General features: G+C 48.1%; 1 pseudogene; it reads right to left on the reverse strand.

Annotated features, from left to right (window-relative positions):
* Positions 1-11,358: 11,358 nt before the first annotated feature.
* LOC126950936 (gap junction gamma-3 protein-like) lies at positions 11,359-12,111 on the reverse strand (annotated as a pseudogene).
* Positions 12,112-14,393: the final 2,282 nt, after the last annotated feature.

Consider the following 14,393-nt stretch of genomic DNA (forward strand, 5'->3'; position numbering starts at 1 on the left):
TACAGCCCTGACACTTTTCTTACCTTAGCAATTCAAATGTGCTTAAAAAAAAAAAAAAAAAAAAGAGGCTGAGCACGGTGGCTCACGCCTATAATCCCAGCACTTTGGGAGGCTGAGGCAGGTGGATCACCTGAGGTCAGGAGTTTGAGACAAGCCTGACCTACATGGTGAAACCCTGTCTCTACTAAAAAAATACAAAAAATTAGCCGGACCTGGTGGTGGGTGCCTGTAATACCAGCTACTCTGGAGGTTCAGGCAGGAGAATCACTTGAGCCGGGAGGCGGAGGTTGCAGTGATTTGAGATCGTGCCATTGCACTCCAGTCTGGGCAATAAGAGTGAAATTCCTTCTCCAGAAAAAAACAAAAAAACCCCCAAAACAACAACAACAACAACAAAAAACTAGGCTAGGTGGGGTGGCTCACGCCTGTAATCCCAGCACTTTGAGAGGCTGAGGTAGGTGGATCACCTGAGGTCAGGTGAGACCAGCCTGGCCAACATGGTGAGACCTTGTCTCTGCTAAAAATACAAAAATTAGCCAGGCATGCTGGTGTGCACCTGTAATCCCAGCTACTCGGGAGGCTGAGGCAGGAGAATGCTTGAACCCTGGAGGTGGAGTTTGCAGTGAGCCGAGATGGTGCCATTGCACTCTAGCCTGGGTGACAACAGCAAAACTCCGTCTCAAATAAAAAAATAAATAAATAAAATAAAAAGAACTAAAGCCTCCTCTTCAAGTAGTACAGGGTAGAAGTAAGAATACTAGCTGGAGAGTCAAGAAAACAAATTGTATTCCTGCTCCTACCCCTAATGAGCTGTGTGTCCTTTGGATGATGCCTTAATGTCTCGGAGTTTCTTTGTCTAGATAAATCAGAATGATAATATCTGCCATTTTTTGAACACCCTTGATGTGACAGGAACTTTTTATGTGTTATTTTATTAATCTACACAAATACCCAATGAGGTAGGGTGGATTATCCCCATTTTAGAGATAAAGACATTAAGGCTTAGCTAGGAGAACTGACTTGCTCAAAAATATGCATGTGTAAGTAGCAGGAACAACAGCTCTTTTGTATTCCAAATCCCCATTCTGCCCCGGCAACTAAGAAAGGTGGGGGCAGCGTGGTGGCTTAAGCCTGTAATCCCAGCATTTTGGGAGGTCGAGGTGGGAGGATTGCTTGAGCCAGGAGTTCAAGACCAGCCTGGGCAACAAAGCAAGATCCTGCTTTTTCTTTTTCTTTTTCTTTTTTTTTTGAGGCAGAGTTTTGCTCGCAGGCTGGAGTGCAATCACATAATTTTGGCTCACTGGAGCCCTACCTCCTGGGTTCAGGCGATTCTCCTGCCTCAGTCTCCTAAGTAGCTGGGATTGCAGGCATGTACCACCATACCCGGCTAATTTTTTTATTTTTTAGTAGAGATGAGGTTTCGCCATGTTGGTCAGGCTGGTCTGGAACTCCTGACCTCAGGTGATCCACCCGCTTCGGCCTCCCAAAGTGCTGGGTTTACAGGCATGAGCCACTGCACCCGGCCAGCAAGACCCTGTTTCTACAAAATATAAGATATCAGCCGGGTGTGGTAGCATGCACCTGTAGTCCCAGCTACTTTGGAGGCTGAGGCAGGAGGATCACTTGAACCCAAAGGTGAAAAAAAAAAAAAAGAAGAAAAGGAAAACAAAAAACTATTTTTTATTGCTCAGGGACAAAGTTTCTGACTTTGATAAAGTCAAGATCAGCTGGGCACGGTGGCTCATGCCTGTAATCTCAGCACATTGGGAGGCTGAGGCAGGCAGATCACTTGAGGTCAGGAGTTTGAGACCAGCGTAACCAACATAGTAAAACCCCATCTCTACTAAAAATACAAAAATTCGCTGGGAGTGGTGGCGTGCACCTGTAATCCCAGCTACTTGGGAAGCTGAGCAGGAGAATCGCTTGAACCAGGGAGGCGGAGGTTGCAGTGAGCCGAGATCGTGCCACTGCACTCCAGCCTGGGAGACAGAGTGAGACTCTGTCTCAAAAAAAAAAAAAAAAAAAAAAAAAAAAAAGAAAAAAATAAGCTCAAGGTCTGGAGTCAAAGCCTTTACCTCTCCCAGATACCTCCTCCCACTGTATTTATTTATCACCTTGGTTAAAATCCAGGGAAAGGAAGAATCAGCAACTTGTTCCACTCAGGGCAGAGCTTGGCAGGAACTCTCGGAGCTGCTGTTACTACCTTTTCCATGGCAAGGCAATTCATAAATGTCTAAATTTCCATAGTACATCTTGGAGGCTGCCTGAGGGAGATAAGCCAGCGACCCTTACACCTACAGACAAAAATTAGTTGTCTTTTTTTTTTTTTTTTTTTGAGATGGGGTCTTGCTCTGTCACCTGGGGTAGAGGGCAGCGGCATGATCTCGGCTCACTGCAACCTCTGCCTCCTGGGTTCAAGTGATCCTCCTACCTCAGCCTCCTGGGTAGCTGGAATTACAGGTGTGTGCCACAATGCCAGGTTAATTTTTATATTTTTATTTTTTGAGACGGAGTCTTGCTCTGTTGCCCAGGCTGGTGTGTGGTGACACAGTCTTGGCTCACTGCAACCTCTGCCTCTCAGGTTCAAGTGAGTCTCCTGCTTCAGCCTCCTGAGTAGCTGAAATTACAGGCGCCCACCACCACACCCGACTAATTGTTGCATTTTTGCTAGAGACGGGTTTTCACTTTATCAGCCAGGCTGGTCTCAAGCTCTCCTGACCTCAGGTGATCCACCCACCTTGGCCTCCCAAAGTGCTGGGATTACAGGAGTGAGCCACTGTGCCCTGCCAGAATTTTACGTCTTTAAATATTGAAAAAAATTTAAAAGAATAATTGTTTATGACATGAAAATTATATGATATTCAAATGTCAGCGTCCATAAATAAAGTTTTTTGGAACACAGCTATACTTGTTCATTTACATATTGTCTATGGTTGCTTCTGCACTTACAATAGCAGAATTGAGTGGCTGCAACATTGGCCATGTGGCCCAAGAGGCCTAAGTCATTATATCTGGCCTTTTTTTATTTGAGATGGAGTCTCACTCTGTCGCCAGGCTGGAGTGCAGTGGTGCGATCTTGGCTCACTGCAACCTCTGCCTCCCGGGTTCAAGCGATTCTCCTGCCTCAGTCTGCTGAGTAGCTGGGATTACAGGTGCATGCCACCAGGCCCGGCTAATTTTTTGTAATTTTAGTAGAGATGGGGTTTCACCATGTTGGCCAGAATGGTCTCAATCTCTTGACCTCGTGATCCACCTGCCTTGGCCTCCCAAAGTACTGGGATTACAGGCGTGAGACACTGCGCCTGGCCTATCTGGCCCTTTACAGAAAAAAGTTTGCCATCTCCTGTTCTAGATAAAAGTAGCCACCTGAGCAAGGATCGGGGAGGGTCTCACCATTCAGGAGATAAATATCTATTTAATCCTCTTGTTTTCTCTGTAGCATCCACATCCTTAAATGTGTCTGGTATTCCTCAGGTCAGTGGGGTCTGATTGCTGGCCTGCGGGGTGTGGGATCTCAGACCCACCGTGGATGGGCAGCCTTAGCCTTCCTTCTCCCACATCCAGTGGTTAAGTCCTTACTTCTGTTGGTACAGAGTGGTGGCTGGGCTTGGACTTTTCAGGAAGGAGACGGAAGGGTGTTCCTCTGGAGAAACTGACCCAGGGGTAAGAGCTACAGATACTGACTGGGTGTGGTGACTCATGCCTGAAATCACAGGACTCTGGGAGGCCAAGGCGGGTGGATCACCTGAGGTCAGGAGTTTGAGACCAGCCTGGCCAACATGGTGAAACCCTGTCTCTAATAAAAATACAAAAATCAGCCGGGTGTGGTGGCAGGCGCCTGTAATCCCAGCTCCTTGGGAGGCTGAAGCAGGAGAATGGCTTCAATCTGGGAGGCAAAGGTTGCAGTGAGCTGAGATAGCAACACTGCACTCCAGCCTGGGTGACAGAGCAAGACTCCGTCTCAAAAAAAAAAAAAAAAAAAAAAAAAAAAGTCACTTTATACCACACTTTGCTCTTGTTAATCAGATTCTGCAAATGGCAAGTGACTGAACCCTGGGATTCAGTTACAACACAGACAACACAGACATGTGAATGGACAGAGAAGATGTTTGAGGAAAGCTCCTACTTTTTTTTTTTTTTTTTTCAAGACCGAGTCTTCCTCTGTTGCCCAGGCTGGAGTGCAGTAGTGTGGTCACAGTTCACTGCAGCCTCAAACTCCTGGTCTCAAGCAAACCTCCCATCTCAGCCTCGTGAGTAGCTGGGACTACAGGCATGTGTCACTATGCCCAGCAAATTTTTGTATATTTTCTTGGTAGGGACGAAGTTTTGCCATGTTGCCCAGGCTGGTCTGGAACTCTTGGGCTCAAGCCATCCTCCTGCCCTGGTCTACCAAAGTGTTAGGACTACAGGCGTGAGCCACAACACCTGGCCAGTGCTAACATCTTTAATGAGGGTTGTTACTGCTTTTTCTTGAAGTTTTGATTGCAAATATATATAATTTTGAGTAGTTTGCCCAACTCTATTAGCTTTGGTCTTGTTTTGAGTGCCAGGCAGGGGCTTTCAAACAGAAAAATACAGTTCATAAAGAACAGAGGTTTAATAATTGCTCAGAGGAAAAAAGACCTAACTGGTCCCCTCTCCACAAAGATAAATCTAAAGACACAAAAGAAAGGGAAAGCTGGGCATGGTGGCTCACACCTGTAATCCCAGCACTTTGGGAGACCAAGACTTGAGCCCAGGAGGTCGAGGCTGCAGTCAGCCGAGACCATCACGCCACTGCACTGCAGCCTGGGCAAAAGAGCCAGGCTCTGTCTCAAAAAAAAAAAAAAAAAAAAAAAAAAGTGATTTGCAAAGTATAATTATTTTTTAAAATATACATTATCATGCTTGCTTTCACTCAGATAAAAATGCTACAAGATATTTTATGGGTATAATAAGAGAGAGTATGAAGCCCCATTGAAATTTTGTGAGAATTGAATAGGTTACTATCATTTCTGCATACATCTTTTTAACACTTTCTGGAATTTACTCCTTCTCTTCCTCTTTCCACATTGCTTACTGTACAGAGAAGGAGGCTCCATAATGGGAAGGGATACTATCACATTTTTAATGATTATTAATACTAAAAACAATGATAAACCTCCGAAGTATTAGTACTACCTGCCATACACACTGTGGTGGGTGCTTTATACAAATTAACCTCATCCATTCCTCTCTATTACAGATAATATTGCTATCCCCCTAGAAACAAGGGATTTGAAAGAAAGGTTAAATAAACTGGTCAGTAAGTGGCAGTCAGTTCTGCTATACTATTTCTAGAAAACAAACCCAGAGGTTTTAACCTTTATTTTTAATTATTTATTTATTTTTTGAGACGGAGTCTCGTTCAGTCGCCCAGGCTGGAGTGCAGTGGCTCGATCCTGGCTCGCTGCAAGCTCCGCCTCCCGGGTTCACGCCATTCTCCTGCCTCAACCTTCTGAGTAGTTGGGACTACAGGCGCCCACCACACCCGGCTAAATTTTTGTATTTTTTAGTAGAGGAGGGGTTTCACCGTGTTAGCCAGGATGGTCTGGATCACCTGACCTCGTGATCCGCCCGCCTTGGCCTTAACCTTTATTTTTTAAGGGGCTTGGCTATTTTTAGCAGAAGGAATCTGTGGTCACACAGATCTTAATCACCACTCCCTGGCAGAGAATAAACATGTATCAGGATGAGGCCCGGCACGATGACTCACGCCTGTAATCCCAGCAATTTGGGAGGCCGAGGTGGGAGGATCACTGAGGTCAGGAGTTCGAGACCAGCCTGGCCAAAATGGCGAAACCCTGTCTCTACTAAAAATACAAAAATTGGCTGGGTATGGTGGCAGGCGCCTGTAATTCCAGCTACTCGGGAGGCTGAGGCAGGAAAATCGCTTGAACCCGGGAGGCAGAGGTTGCAATGAGCCGAGATCCTGCCACTGCACTCCAGCCTGGGCAACAGAGCGACACCGTCCCCACTCCCCAAAAACAAAAAACAAACAACTATTTATCTGGATGGTGTCGAAATATTTACCACTTCCCCTGCACTTCTGACTTTTCGAACTTTGTGCTTTTGCCTGGACTCCATCTAGAATATTCTTGGATGGTGGAGCATGTCGTCCACCTACTCAATTCCTGCCTCTCCTTTGAATACACACCACTTGGTGGAAGTCTTCCCTGATCCCTGCCGACAAGCTTTTCAACTGCATCTCTCTCTTAAGCTATCTCAGAGTAAACTGAGAACCCAAGTCAGTACTGGCACCCTCTCTGGAGTGTGCCATTCTGGGAAAGGCAAAATTTCTTGTCCGAATCTTCATTTGCCCTCTACTGGGGGTAAGTGCACATTGGAGAATAACGAAAACTTCAAGTCAAGAGATGCAGAGTGCGTTTTCCAGTTCAACAACCTGGACTTTCTACCAGGCCATTTTCGAAAGGAGCTACCACGGCCAGCGGCATGGATTTTGATGAGAGCGGGGTCGGCCTGAAATCTGCAGCCTGCATGCTCCAAGGACGCCTGAAAAGAGGGGTCTAACCATGGGCCGCTCCCAGCCCCCACCCTTTTAGTCTTCCCAGCTGGCTCGGGGAGCAAAGTGGGGCTGTAGAGAGGCGGCGCCCAGGGCGCAACAGCCCGAGACCGGCGCTGAGTGCCTGGGGACAGAGGCCTCGTGCTGGAAACCCCAAGTGACCACACACCCAGCCACTGGCAAGAACAAACAGCACTGACAGCCGCAGACCGCCGTCCCAGCAGCCCACAAAGGCCGGAAGTGCGGTTGGCGTCTGCGGCCAAGGCGCCTTCTCTAGGACTTCGGAGGTCCAGCATCTCGGTGGTTCCCTTTACTGGAAGACCCCCGACTTCCAGGGCGTGTACCCTACGACAGGGGCCTCAAAATGAGGCAAAAGGGAGAAAAGCCTGGGCGCGGTGACTCATGCTTGTAATCCCAGTCCTTTGGGAGGCCGAAGTGGGAGGATCGCTTGAGGCCAGGATTTCGAGACCAGCCTGGGCAACATAGCGAGACCTGGTTTCTACCAAGAATTAATAAAATGAGCCGGGTGTCGTGGGGGCGCACCTGTAGTCTCAGCTACTCGGGAGGCTTAAGTGGAAGGATCACTTGACCTCTGGAGTCAGAGGCTGCAGTGAGCTGTGCTTGCATCATTGCACTCCAGCCTGAGAAACACAGTGAGACCCGTCTCAAAAAGGAAAAAAAAGGAAAAGAGGGAGGGAAGGAGAGAGGGAGGAAGGACGGAGGGAGGGCGGGAGAGAGGGAAGGAAGAAAGGAAGAAAAGGAAGGAAGGAAGGAAAGAAGGAAGGAAGAGAGGAAGGAAGAGAAGAAGGAAGGAAGAGAGGAAGGAAGGAAGAGAGGAAGGAAGGAAGGAAGCGAATTCAGTGGCTCACATGGGGAAGAGGAAATCCATTTACCATGCATCCAGGCCTGAGTTTCAGCTGAGGGGTTGGGGCATGGCTGATTATCATGCTGGCTTACCCTAGAGACCAAGGAAACTTGAGTCCTGGAGCAAGTTCTTGCTTGCTCAGGGTCTCACCGCGACCTGGGTCAGAAGCCAGGATTTGTGGGACCACGGTTTGCGCCCTTTGCACTGCCTGGACTGCCTCTCATCAGAAATAAACACTGATAAAATTCGTTATGCTTTCAAAATGGTAGGAAACACGTGACAGATCAAAGCAGACAAAATAGAGTGTGCAAGACTTCCGAGAAGACGCCTCACACTTGTCGGGATGGCTACAGTTTAAATATCCCTTATCTGATATGCTTGGGACCGGAAATGTTTCAGATTTCAGATTTTTTTTTTTCTTTGGAATATTTGCTTTACTGGTTGAGCAGCCCTAATCCCAAAATCCTAAGTCTGAAATGCTCCAATGAGCATTTTCTCTCAGCGCTATGATGGCCCTCAAGTTCTGGTTTTGTAACTTTCGGAGTTCAGCTATTTGGATTAGGGGTACTCTCCCTGCACTACAAACAAACAAACAAACAAACCCCACCACCACCAACAAAACAAACCAAAATAGCAGGTGTTTGGTGAGGATGTGGACAAACTGCAATCTTTGTGCATTGCTGGTGAGAACATAACATGGTGCACCCCCCCTCCTCTGTGGAAAACAGTACAGTGCTTCTTCAATAAAATTAAAAATACAATCAGCCGGTGCAATGGCTCCTGCCTGTAATCCCAGCACTTTGGGAGGCGAAGGCAGGCAGATCATTTGAGATAAGGAGTTCCAGACCAGCCTGACGACATGGCAAAACCCTGTCTCTACTAAAAATACAAAAAAATGAGATGGGCGTGGTGGCTCATCCCTGTAATCCCAGCTACTCAGAGGCTGAGGCAGGACAATTGCCTGAACCTGTGAGGGGGAGGTTGCAGTGAGCCAAGATGGTGCCACTGCACTCCAGCCTAGGTGACAGAGCTAGACTCTCCCCCCCAAAATAAAATAAAATAAAATAAAAATAAAAACCTGAAGTCTAAAGAGAGAAATTGGGTCAGCTGAAGAGTTTACAGATTTGCAGAGAATAGAGGCAAGGAAGCTTTGTGAACTACTTTTAGGTTGTGAAACTTGGTCTTGATTCAACTCCCACATGGTCTTCATACATGAAGCTTCTTTGCAGAGGAAGCTCTTTGGAGAAAGATAACTGGTGAGATAGAAAGTACAGCCAAGAGATGACAAGGAGACTTCTCTAGAGAATTTTGTGGATTAAGAGGAAAAACAAATTCATAAGTTCATGGAGATGATGAGTTATTTGAAATCAGAAAGAGTGATTAACATGGAGGCTGGGTGTGGTGGCTCATGCCTGTAATTCCAGCACTTTGGGAGGCTGAGGCAGGCGGATTGCCTGAGGTCAGAAGTTCGAGACCAGTCTGGCCAACATGGTGAAACCCCATCTCTACTAAAAATACAAAAAAAAAAAAAAAAAAAAAAAAATAGCCGGGCATGGTGGTGTGTGCCTGTAATCCCAGCTACTCGGGAGGCTGAGACAGGGGAATTGCTTGAACTAGGGAGGTGGAGGTTGCAGTGAGCCGAGACTGCGCTACTACACTCCAGCCTGGGCAACAGGGTGAGACTCCATCTCAAAAACAAAAACAAAAACAAAACAACAAAAAACCGAACCAAAACAAACACATAAACAAACAAAATCATAGGGCGACTCTCTACAAGGTGTTTTACTGCTAGAAGATCATGCTCCTCATTTCCCAAAGACTCACAGAGAACAGAAGACTGGTTGCATGAGAAGTGAATAACAAGAGGTTATAGTGCTTATTTGGGGTGGGGGCGAACATGACATTTCAATATTAACTTGTTTTTTTAATTTAATTTTCTTGGTTATATATCATTGCTGGTATATGTACTTTATTTTATTTTTAGAGCTGGAGTCTCGCTATTGGTCTTGAACTCCTGGCATCAAGCCATTCACCCATCTTGGCTTCCCAAAGTGTTGGGATTACAGGTGTGAGCCACTGTGCCCAGCCTAACTTTTTTTTTTTTCTTTGGTCTAGCAAGGGCTTGTGAGTGTGTCTGGGAACAACGTAAAATCTGGCTTGAAGAAAACCCACTCAACTCAAAGCCCCAAAACAGAGCTGAGATGCTTTTGACGGAGAGAGCCTCATTGGTCTCCTTGTTGGAGAGGCCCCAACTTATCGATACATATTAGTTAACATCTCTCATCCAGTAGGACTAAACATAGAACCAGTTGCCCTTGCACAGAAGGCCCTGTATTGTATTATTCAACCTCGATGGAATGACCAGAAAAGGCAAAACTATAGAGAGAAAAAGTCGATCAAGGCCAGGCGCTGTGTCTCACCCCTGTAATCCTAGCACTTTGGGAGGCCAAAGTGGGCGGATCACCTGAGGTCACCAGCCTGGCCAACATGTTGAAACCTCGTCTCTACTAAAAATACAGAAATTAGCCCGGCATAGTGGTGTGCGCCTGTAATCCCAGCTACTTGGGAGACTGAGGCAGGAGAATCGCTTGAACCTAGGAGGCGGGAGGCGGGGGTTATAGTGAGCCGAGATGGCACCACTGCACTCCAGCCTGGGCGACAGAGCAAGAAAAATAAATAAATGAATAAAAAATTGCTAAGATTGTTATTAAATCCGGGGGGGAGAGCCTTTCATTATGCTAGCAGGATCATAGTGTCCTCTGGTGGCAATAACACGCAACTGCAACTGAGTTGCCTGTGCAGAAAAATCTTTCCTGAATCCTGAAAGCTGCTTTCTGTTCTATTAGCTTAAGAAGGAAATCTGACACTGATCCGCACAGTGTGTTTTACGATCCTGCCCATGAAGATTAAATGATCAAGGATCTAGAGAAGCCCAGTGCTCCCAGAGCAAGTGCCTGAGCCTAGGAGGCTTCTGACCGGAGTCTCTGTCACCCAGGCTGGAGTGCAGTGGTGCGATCTTGGCTCACTGCAAGCTCTGCCTCCCCGGTTCAAGCGATTCTCTTGTCTCAGCTTCCTAAGGGGTTGGGATTATAGGCGCTCTGCACCATGCCTGTACTTTTTTGTATTTTTAGTAGAGACGGAGTTTCACCATGGTGGCCAGACCCGTCTCAAACACCTGACCTCAGGTGATCTGCCTGCCTCGACCTCCCAAAGTGCTGGGATTACAGTGTGAGCAACCGCGCCTGGCCGAACAACAGGATTTTAAGCCTCAACTCAGAGGCAGCGCAGACTGGGGATCTGCACTGGGAAGTCATCTGCAAGGACGTGGTGGCTGGAGCTACAGATAGAGGGAAAGTTATCCAGGGAGAGTGAGGGTGTGGGACGGGGAGAGAGAGGGACCGCAACACAGTCCTAAGGAACATCAGCATTTTTTTTTTTTGAGACAGAGTCACCGAGGCTGGAGTGCAGTGGCACCATCTTGGCTCTTTGCAACCTCCACCTCCCAGGTTCAAGCAATTCTCCTGCCTCAGTCTCTCAGGTAGCTGGGATTACGGATGCCCGCCACCATGCCCAGCTAGTTTGTGTACTTTTAGTAGACACGGGGTTTCACTACGTTGGCCAGGCTGGTCTTGAACTCCTGACCTCAAGCGATCCACCTGCCTAGGCCTCCCGAAATGCTGGGATTACAAACGTGAGTCACTGCATCTGGCCCAGTTAGTGCTTTCTATGAGAGCAATTTCTCCAAAGTTTTCAACTTGACATAATCAACATAACCACCCTGTGTATTAGGGGATGGCAGGTCCTTCACTCCTTCAGCTCCTTTGGTTAACCGGTACCTCGACTTGGCCATATCCACAGGTCGGGGAGGTCAGGAGATGTCACCCCTAGTCACTGGGGCTGTAGGGCACATGGTCTCTGAAATGGAACAAGGCTGACCAGGCCGATGGATGGCTCACAGTGTCTGCTGGAGGTTCCTTTTGCTGCTCAGGGCCAGGGCATGCCTGGAGGAAGAGGCCCCACCCAGGAAGTTCTGCAGGGGCTTGCACAGTCTTCCCAGACCCAGAAGCACAATCTCCAAAAGAGTGAACAAGAGACGGAACCCACTGACTCTAAAAATGGCTTTTAGAAAGATGATCTTCTCCGAGAGGCGGGAAAAGGTGCAGGTTAATCTATACGGGCAAGGCTCTTGGCCACATGCAAAGGAATTGGGCATCTGGAACCCATACAGGTGGTACTGCAACCCTGGTGCTGTCCCTTCCAGGACCAGCTGAGCTCCTAGCTGAGCCACGTAAGCCCAGAGCAGCGTGAGGCTTCCAGCCCCTGGGGTATCTCTGCTGCTCTCCCCTCCCTGGATCAGGGTCTCCTCCTCCTTCCCCTTTCCTGATAATTCTCAGTGCCAGATCACGTGATACAGAGTGAAACCCATGTAGAGGACGCTGGGTACAGCCACCAAGATGACCTGGAAGACCCAGAAACGCAGCGGGGAGAGGGGGTGGAAGGCATCAAAGCAGGCGGCCTTGCAGCCCGGCTGCTGGGTGTGACACCCAAATTCACTCTGCTCATCGCCATAGACTCCAGGCCCACTGGCAGCCAGCAGCACAAGGCGGAATCCCAGGAGCTCGGGAAGCAGGAGGCGCCCCCCAGGGGGGCGGGGGGAGTGCCAGCTCTTCTCCGCCAGCAGCCGCCGCAGGAACCTGCTACACATCCTGTTAGGGAGCTTTAAAAAGGTGATTATACATTATTGATTTTTTGTTTTTAAAGACCTCTGTTGCCCCAGGCTGGAGTGCAATGGTGTGATCATAGCTCACTGCAGCTTCCAACTCTTGGGCTCAAGCAATTGTCCTGTCTCAGGTTCCTGAGTAGCTGGGACTACAGGTGCATGACACCACGCCCAGCTAAGTTTTAATGTTTTTATAGATACGGAGTCTTGCTATGTTTCCCAGTCTGGTCTCAAACTCCTGACTTCAAGCAATTCTCCTGCCTCGGCCTCCCAAAGTGCTGGGATTGCAGGTGTGAACCGTTGCACCAGGTTACCAGTGTTTTTTTTTTTTGACAGAGTCTTGCTGTGTTGCCGAGGGTGTAGTGGAGTGTCACCATCTCCGCTCACTACAACCTCTGCCTCCTGGCTTCAGGCGATTTTCCTGCCTCAGCCTTCTGAGTAGCTGGGATTATAGGCGTGCACCACCACACCTGGCTAATTTTTTGTATTTTTAGTAGAGATGGGGTTTCACCATGTTGGCCAGGCTGGTCTTGAACTCCTGACCTCAGGTGATCCACCTGCCTTGGCCTCCCAAAGTGTTGGAATTACAGGCGTGAGCCACTGCACAGGGCCATGTATTGATTTATGACTTTGCCTGTAACTTCCGCCTCTCTGCCTTTGAAAACCCTTACCTGCAAGCCACTGGGGAGTTCAGGTCTTACACTTGAGCTGGCTGATTCTCCTTGCTTGGCACCCTGCAATAAATGCCTCAGTTTCTCTCACTGGAATCCAGACATCAGTGTTTGCAGCACCCGGTGGGCGGACCCAAGTTCGATGAGGTAACAGACGTCCAGTGGGGGTGCTGTCATCCCGCGGAGGTTTTCCTCCATAATAAAAGGCAGGAATTGGCCGGGTGCCGTGGCTCACGCCTGTAATCCCAGCATTTTGGGAGGCCGAGGCGGGTGGATCACCTGAGGTCAGGAGTTCAAGACCACTCTGGCCAGCATGATGAAACCCCGTCTTTACTAAAAATACAAAAAATTAGCTGGGTGTGGTGGCGGGCGCCTGTAATCCCAGCTACACGGGAGGCTGAAGCAGGAGAATCACTTGAACCCGGGAAGTGGAAGTTGCAGTGAGCCGAGATCGCGCCATTGCACTCCAGCCTGGGCAACAAGAGTGAAACTCCGTCTCAAAAAAAAAAAAAAAGAAGACGGGAATTGTGAGAGTTGTGCGAGGAAGACCGGATGACCGTTATCTCATGGCCTTTGCATCCAGGCTTTGAGCCAAATTCCCAAGGACTGGATCCTAACACTTGGCTGCAACTATTTCTTTGACCAGTAGGGGGCAGGCAAAAGCCATAGAGAATCCGGCCCAGAGCTGATTGGAACCCCTCTGAGAAAAAGACCTCTTATTGTTTAAGCCAGCGGTCCCCAATCTCTTTGGCACCAGGGACCGGCTCCGTGGAAGACAGTTTTTCCACGGATTAGGGAGGGGAATGGTTTTGGGATGATTCCAGCGCATCCCGTTTATTGTGCATTTTATTTCTATTATTATTACATTGTATTATATAATGAAATAATTCTACAACTCTCCATGGTGTAGAATCAGTGGGAGCCCTGAGCTTGTTTTCCTGCGACTAGACAGTCCCATCTGGGGTTGATGGGAGACAGTGACAGATCATCAGGCGTTAGATTCTCACAAGGAGCGTGCAACCTACATCCCTCTCATGCACAGTTCCCAGTAGGGTTTGTGCTCCCATGAGAATCTAATGCAGATGCTGATCTGACAGGAGGTGAGCTCAGGCGGTAATGGGAGCAATGGTGGGGTGGCTGTAAATACAGATGAAGCTTTGACCCTGCAGCTCACCTTCTGCTGTGTGGTTCAGCTCCTAACAGGCCATGAATGGGTACCAGGGGTTGGGGACCCCTGCCTCAGACTATCTTGTCTCTGCCTGGCAGACTCTCCTGGGGATAGTTCCCAGGTAGGCTGGAAGAATGATGCACACTGAATCAGGCAAAATACATCAATCAGGTATAGCCAGGTGTACATATGTTAAGGTCCTCTTCCATTTCTCTGAGCTTTGCTTTTTCAACCTTCTTTCCCAGTAGAATTCACTGTCCCAGCCAAGGGGTTTTTCCTGGTCATCAGAAATATTTAGTGTTTTCTATTGCCTTTGCTTATGCATTTATTGATTCATCCAGAAATTATGTATTAATTACCTGTTGTATTAATATGTGTATTTATTTATTTTTTATTTTTTGAGATAGGATCTTGCTCTGTTGCTCAGG

Source organism: Macaca thibetana, chromosome 3, assembly GCF_024542745.1.
Source record: "Macaca thibetana thibetana isolate TM-01 chromosome 3, ASM2454274v1, whole genome shotgun sequence".
NCBI lineage: Eukaryota > Metazoa > Chordata > Mammalia > Primates > Cercopithecidae > Macaca > Macaca thibetana.